Source organism: Mesocricetus auratus, unplaced genomic scaffold (assembly GCF_017639785.1).
Source record: "Mesocricetus auratus isolate SY011 unplaced genomic scaffold, BCM_Maur_2.0 Super-Scaffold_100676, whole genome shotgun sequence".
NCBI lineage: Eukaryota > Metazoa > Chordata > Mammalia > Rodentia > Cricetidae > Mesocricetus > Mesocricetus auratus.
Genome location: NW_024429266.1, coordinates 146,626,082 through 146,633,704, shown reverse-complemented (window position 1 = coordinate 146,633,704; position 7,623 = coordinate 146,626,082). Strand labels below are relative to the sequence as shown.

Here is a 7,623-nt window from a genome sequence, read left to right as displayed (position 1 = left end):
TTCCAGGTCAGAAGATGCACCTGGGAAGCTGCTCCCCAGGTCCTCCTGCTCAAGATGTGACAGGCGCTCCCAGGCTGAGTGAGAAACAGGCTCCTGCTTCCAAGGGGCTCAAGCCGGCTCTGCTGCAGAGGGCCATGAGGGAAGCCAGAGGACACAGGCTCTGGAGCAGAAATAGGCCCAACCATTTGTGCCATACATGGATCCATCTTCTGGGAACTGGGAGTCAGCCATCTTTCCAGGCCTAGGACTGAACAAACCTTCCAAGTGTGCGCGCCATGCTCCAGCTAGCAGAAGGGATATGCAAATGAACCCAAACCGGAGAAATCATTAAATCCATCTTTGAGCCAGTGAGATGGCTCAGCAGATAAAAGGTGATTGCTGCCCAAGTCTGAGAATCTGAGTTCAATCTCAAGGACACATAGTAGAAGAGAACTGACTCCACAAAGTTGTCCTCTGCCTTCACACGCATGGGTACCATTGCACACACACAACCACACATCATAATAATCATAAAACAAATGTATTAAAAAGTCTCTTTGTTCAGGGAGCCTTGAAGTCCTGTGAGAGTCAAACCCAGGCCTTCACCACACCCAGTGAAGACCCAGATAAAGACAAGCCCACAGGGTTAAGAAAATCTGCCTAGGGTCCCATTTTTGGAAAGAAGTGAGGCTGGAGCCAGCATCCCAGCCAGTTTGTGACCCTCCACAGAGAGCTTCAGGGGAGCTGAGGCTGGGCATTCCCATTCACCTCACCAGAGGCTGAGACAGCTAGGACCCATTTGCTGTCTTTGACACTAAAAGGGCAGCTGTTCTGCACTCTGCAGCCTGAGGTTCCCTCCAACAAAAGCTAAGGGTGCAGGATCTGTGAACATCCCTGTTTCCCCTAAATGATCCAACAGACACAGGGTCTGAGCATCCCTGTGCCCCACTTGCTGATGTGATGGATGCAGGGTCTGAGCATCCCTGTGCCCCACTGGTTGGTGTGATGGACACACGGTCTGAGCATCCCTGTGCCCCACTGGTTGGTGTGATGGACACACGGTCTGAGCATCCTTGTGCCCCACTGGTTGGTGTGACAGATGCAGGGTCTGAGCATCCCTGTGCCCCACTGGTTGGTGTGATAGATGCAAGGTCTGAGCATCCCTGTGCCCCACTGATTGGTGTGATAGATGCAGGGTCTGAGCATCCCTGTAGCCCACTTGCTGATGTGATGGATGCAGGGTCTGAGCATCCCTGTAGCCCACTAGGTGATGTGGTCTACTTTATCTGCTTCCAAAAAGAGCAACAAGGTGGTTCACCACACAACATAAATGAAGCCTGTGGGAAACACAGGTCCCCTATCCTCTGGGGAGCCTGAGCCCTTCTTTTGGTTGATGGAATCCCACAATAAATCACACCCCGATTCTCTGAGTCTCTACCTGAGGCCAGCCTGGACCTAGTTCTGGTCTGCATTTGACCTTCTCCTGCCCTATGCACTGATCCAGGGGCAGGAACCCCAGGCTGCCTACAGGAAGTACTCAGTCCTAGGATGTCATGGCTGACTTTGGCACCTGCCCTTGTGCCCTAATAATGAGTCAGGCCTCACCAAGGAGAAAGCCTCAAGTGGCAGCAGGAGTAATTCCAAATGACTTAATTGATTTAATTCATTGAAAAGAGGAAAGGAAGCCAAGCCCTTCTGAGGGCAATCTACTGCCTGCTTGGGTCATGAGTGCTGCTGAGAAGGTCCCTAGCATGTGACTGCACCAAGGGACTCATCCCCCCACCCATGCCCCAGGTCCCCGTAGGAGGGACAGGCCCGCCTGGATCCTCATTGTCTCTGGAACACCAGCAACCAGGGATCACAGCGAGGCCGTCAAGTGGAACATCAGCAGTGGCTTTGTGACCTAGCACCAGAAAGCCAGGTCTGGGAAGATGCCAACCCTGGAAGCTTCCTCAACAGGGGAGGGCTGGGTCATGCAGTGCAGCAAGGATGGGAGGCGAGGCTTCTGATGGTGCAGAATCATGGAGAGGTTTGGGCTCTGGGCCCAGAGGTCCAGAAGCTGTGAGGAACAGTGATGGGCAGAAGAGTCCTCATAGGCTCTTCCAGGCAGAAACCCCTGCTCTGTAGAGGAGACGACTTCAGCTTCAGTGAATCACCCTGCAGGGGAAAAGTCCAATAAGAAAAAGTGTAGACTACCCACAATGCCTGACACAAGCCCCTGTAGTTTATCCCATTTACTCCTCACAGCTATACAGGTCGTGTCACTGGCCCTGTTTTATGGGAAACTGAACTCCAGAGAGGTTGGGGCTGGCTGGCATTTAGTGACGTGGGGCCCGTGAGGCTTGGCTTTGGATCCAAGCATGCAAAAACCCAGAGTTCAAGCTGTGATTGAACACTCTTCAGAGACTCCATGCCAGTGACAGACACAAACCCTGCTTGGACAAATGCAACAGCCTGATGGGCATAATGTGTTCTTTAAAATGCCTAGCCTAGGCTGGCCCTGGTGGTACATGCCAAGAGCAGAGCAAGATGGAGTTCTTCAAGCTGCAGCCGGAGGGACAGGAGAAAGGAGACTCCACCACGAATATCAATGAAAAGTAACCAGTGAGAGAGGACCAACAGAACCTACTGTCATATCTCCTCAGACTATAGCCAGTGGCAAGACAGGCAGGCCCCTCCCTGAGGGGACAGACATGTGCATGTGCAATGAGACACACAGCCCAAAACATCTACCTCTGTGACATGGGTCTTTCTGCTGCTAAGGCCTTGCCCAGCCACTGTGACTCTGTCTGAGCTAGTCAGTCCATAGCCAGGGTCAGGGCTTAGTCAAAGGTCAGGGTCTACAAGCCAGTTAAAGCCCAGTTTGAGGTCTCAGCTAGAGGTCATCTCCTGCTCAGCCTCTAAGCAGTGGGATGCATGAAGGAGGCACAGGGAGGTTCCATGGCCTAGGCCTAGATGAAGAGTCTGCAGTGAGTCATTAGAGTGACCCTTGGAGTGACCCCTGGAGTATGGCTGTCTGTAGGTCACCTGCTAGGGATCTGGTACAAGGTGGGGCTGGAAGTCTCCAGGGGTAGGCAGAAGCCTGTGCCCAGCCCTCATTCTTCCTAGCTGAGGTCATTCCGTGGGCCCAGCCACCCCAGGCCTGGGAGGGGAGCAGAGGTTCCGCTGCGCCTCCCTCAGAAGACCTATGAGTCAGAATCTCCAGGACTGCAGCTACTGGATTTCAGAAGATGGGGTACCCCACCACACTGCTGCCAGGCCCATACCTCACTGGACAGCTGAGATGAATCAGTTAGAGAACAGACATACTGACATACTGGGCATAATTCTCCCATAATTCTCCTCCTTTTTCTTCATTTCTTTTTTTTTTCATATAGTTTTAGAGACGGTCTCATGCATCCCAGCCTGTACTTGGACTTGCTATGAAGTAGAGGGTGGCCTTGAACTTCTGACCCCCTCCCCAGGTATGTATAGCCACACCTGGTTTATTTGGTATTGGGCTCATACCTGGGTCTTCAAGAAGTCTAGGCAGACGCCCTAGCCACTGATCTACAGCCCCAGCCCAAAGTGTTTCTTTTAATCCAATGATGTCACTCTCTACCTTGCAGGTAAGGAAACTGAGGCACAGCTCTGGTCCTTAAAACCCAGGTGGCTCGCCTCATTCTTGCCACCGTTGGTTGTAAGAAAGAGACCAACGTAAATCCACCCCATTCAAGAGGACCACGCAGTGACAAGAGTTGCCACGTGTCCCCATCTCCCACTTCCTTCCGTGGCTCAAAGAACAAAGCTTTGCAAGGTCATCGCAGGGTCACCCCCAGGCAGCTTTGGCAGAATCACTACTTTTCTTTGTAGTTGTCATTGCATTTATTTCTTTTGCCTGTGTTTGTGTGCGTGGGGCAGGGATGTGAGAGGACGGTGGCCGGAGTTGATTCTCACCTTCCTCCATATGGGTCTCAGGGATGGAACTCGAGCCATCGGCCTTGGCAAACATGGCTCCCCACCGAGGTGTCTCATCACTGGCCACACTGCTGCTGTTCTTCATCCTTGGCTTTTGATGCCGTCATTTCCATTGCTTCCTTTGGGCCCAGGGCTTCGGCAAGGCAGCTTGCTCTGAGAGAGGTACCCCACAGGCTTTCCTGGCTTCCTAGGAGGATTGGTGAGAACAGCAGCAGTGACAGGGTGTTCCCGGAGTGTGGGATAGCTGTGGACCTGAAGGCAGCCTACAGAATACAGGTTCCTGGGGGTGGTAGGAACAGGCGAAATGTGTGGACACCGGGGCATTGCACTGGACCCACAACTTCTCATTTGTGCTGAACGTCATTGTCCCGGGCACTCAGAGGAGATGTCCAGGGAATTAATTCTACCACTCACGAGGCATGCTCTGAGGAGGTATGACAGTGGGCACTGTTGGCCCTCTGCCTCTGGTCCACTTCTCAGTGTTGGTGGAGCCTCCCTTTCCCAGGCCTCTGGCTGTAGATCTCAGAGTAGACCCAGGCTGCTGACCTCCTCAGGTCCAACCCCTTTTGCTAACATTCAGAGTTGTCCTCTTTGCTATCCTGCAATGGAATTCAAGTGTAACATAGAGAAAAAGTCATCACTACACTTTAGCTGATATAGAGGAGGGATGAGAACTGAAGCAGCTTTCACTGGAGCCTGGGTTACAGCTGCAGGGGGTCAGCAGGGCCACACCCAGGTAGGCAGCAGGTGCTACTGACCCAGAGGACTGTGGTTGCTCCTGCTGGGAGGGAGTGTGTTCTCCACTGAGGTTCCCAAAACCCTCAGAAGTGGTAGGTGGCTCTCAGCCAACCACCAAAGAAACCATGGAATATTTTCCCTCAATTTACCTGGCAAATCTTAAGCAAGAATGAACCTATAAAATAGAGTTAGAGCTTGGGACTGGATAATAAAAAGCAGGTTTTTCACCTCCACAATTGACTGGTGGGACTATAGGGGTCATGGAAGGGACAAACTCTCTATTTCCAACAGCTGCTGCCTAACTCTGAAGTTCCAGGTCACCACTGACGTCAAAAATGTCCATGAACCCCCCCTGAGAGACAGTGTGTGGAGGCTTATGACTGCAGCTTCCTCTACTGGCCTCATTGTCAATCATTACTGTTCAGTGGGACCTGAGGGCTTAGGGAAAGTTTGCTCAAAGCTGGTCATTTTATCACTTGTCAGCCTGGGGACAGCATGAACTGCCGGCTTAGATAAAGGGAGGATGGAAGGTCCAATTACCAGATCCACAGTACTAGATCCATGCTGTGTCGTGACGCTATGTTCTGATGAGTCCAAGCTGCTCTGAGGCTGTCCTTTGGTTATGCTTCACCACACGTGTCCAGACGGAAGAAGAAATGACATTTCCATTTGCAGAGCTGGGAACTAAACCCAGAGCCTGGTGCATGCTACGCGGAGGCTCTACCCCTGAGCTGCATCTCCGAGAACTGACTGCCAACCTTCCAGATGCTTCTGAAGGCAGAGGTCTCCTCATTACCACTGGGTGCTGCTCTCTCCATAAGTCCAGAAAAATAGAAGTCAGTCACCCCCTAGTGGAGCTTCCTGGAAAGGGGGGGCTCCGGAACCCCTGGGGTAAGGCTCAGACAAAGCAGATCTTTTGGAGATGAGATGGGTCCTATGCAGGTGATGGACTGGTTGGTCCTAGAGTGCCTAGGGACTGTCCCCTCCCCAGCTCCTCCTCTGACTCAAGAGATGGGATTAGTGCTGCATTCCTTACCCCTGTCACCCTTTATGCTGTTAAGTGCTTTATAGGCTCCAATTTGCCAAGCGCCCCACCCGAGGGTGCCTGCCCAGCAGTCAAGGCTTCTGAGAGTGCCCAGAGACAAGACCAAACCTCCCTGTCCCAAGCTTGGAAGGCCTCCCCAGGGAAGCCCCCATTCAACCTCCAAGGATGGAAGCTTCCAAGAACTCTCCCCTCCCCTGAAGAACAGAGGATGTGGGACACAAGATGCAACCACTCAGGGCACAAACCATGGAGAAGATTCCAATATGTCACAAGATATGAGGAGCCACGGGAGGGCTGAGCACAAGGTTATGTGTCTACCTCGAGTCCTCCTTTCCCTGGTTCCCTGAGAATATACACAAGAACCTCACCCCACAAGCATCCACGGTATTCAGATGCAGTAGACTTCAGTTTGGTCTTCAATAGGACTGGAATCTGTGGATGTAGTCAATGCCTGTCTACAGCATTTGAGCTTTCAGACCTCAGAGAGTGAAGCTGGCAGTACACTGTGGTGACATGCTTCTTGGTAAACCACTTGCAGCCCAATAATTCCATGCTGAAGAATTTGCCAAGAGTTCAAGACCAACCCCACTATCTGGGCCCGAGCAGCCTCTCACCTTTTGCTCCTTTGTGTTTAAGCATCATCACTAAGGCCTCCGTAAGCTGATTGCTTGGGGCTCTGGAGTCCCCTCTTTGAAGCTGTCTTCTCTGAGATGGACACCCTATTCCTCACCATCACACAGTTCATCTAGAGACCCCAGAAGTCCTTACCAGTTGCCTCTTCTATCACAAACTCCTCATCTTCAAGAGAGCAGACCAGGGCTGGAGCTGAGCTGGCAGAGCGCTTGCCTCCCACAGAGTTCTGGGTTGCCTCCCCAGTGCAACAGAACGCAGGTGTGGAGGTACACGCCTGTAATTCTAGCACTTACGAAGTGTTGGATCAGAAGTTCAAAGTCATTCTTGGCTACACAGTGCGTTTTGTGACCTTGTCTCGGAGAGGTGAGTGGGGGCTGCAACCTCAGTCATCCTCTAGTATTAATTGCTTTGAACTGTTACAGTACGCTGGTACTCAGTCTTTTCAGCTCTGGGTTCTGGGCCCACCTCCCCCCCTACTGTGAACTCTCAGAGGACAGGTATGTGTCTTACTCATGCATTCCCAGCACCTAACATTCTGTGGGTCCCTGCCTAGTTAGCGCACACACAATGTGCAGTGGTTTTTAAGTTGCTGGAGCTCCAAGGAGTGATTCAGTGATGAGATTTCCTACAGGGAGATAATTGGGTGAGGGACGGTAAGGAAGGGCCATTCTCTCAAATTGTCATCATTAGTGGATATCTGTGGTGGGTCTCTACTGGTCGGGCAAACCAAATGGGAGAGAGAGAGGTGGGGAAGAGGAGGAGGGAGAAGGAGGAAGCTGGAGAGGAAGGGGAAAACGACCAAGAGGAGAGGAGCAGGCGGGAGAGGAAGAAGGTACAATAGGAAGAGGAAATAAAGGAAGACAAAGAGCAAGAAGCTAGGAGGAGGAAGATGAGGAAGAAGGGAGGAAGATGAGAGGATGTAGGAGGAAGAGAGGATGAGAAAGAAAGGTGTGGATAAAGGGGAAGGCAGAAGGAAAAAAAGAGGAGGAAGGGAAGGGAAAGGGAGAAGAGGGGAGGGGGAGGGAGAAGAAAGGAGAGAAGGGAAGGGGGGAGAGAGAGGGGAGCTAACTGAAGGAGGGAATGTGGTTCCTCCCTCCCCGGGCTGCGTTGGAACCAGGCTGGGCTCTGCATCTGCGGAAACTCCTGCATGTCAAGGCATGAATGAAGGCTAAGAGGAAGACAGCCAAACTGGAAGGCAGCCCAAGACCCATTGCCAGGAAGGTGTGCACCCAGGAAAGTGGCAGTGACAAGGATACATTATTGGCTCTGTG

General features: G+C 52.2%; 1 long non-coding RNA gene across 1 annotated transcript; it reads right to left on the bottom strand.

Moving 5' to 3' along the window:
* Positions 1–1,613: 1,613 nt before the first annotated feature.
* Positions 1,614–6,656, bottom strand: LOC121136909. Its single transcript, XR_005874100.1, has 3 exons — positions 6,488–6,656; positions 3,916–4,123; positions 1,614–2,136 (listed from the first exon to the last, which is right to left on the bottom strand). It is a non-coding gene; the product is annotated as an uncharacterized LOC121136909 (long non-coding RNA).
* Between the last annotated feature and the right edge of the window lie 967 nt (positions 6,657–7,623).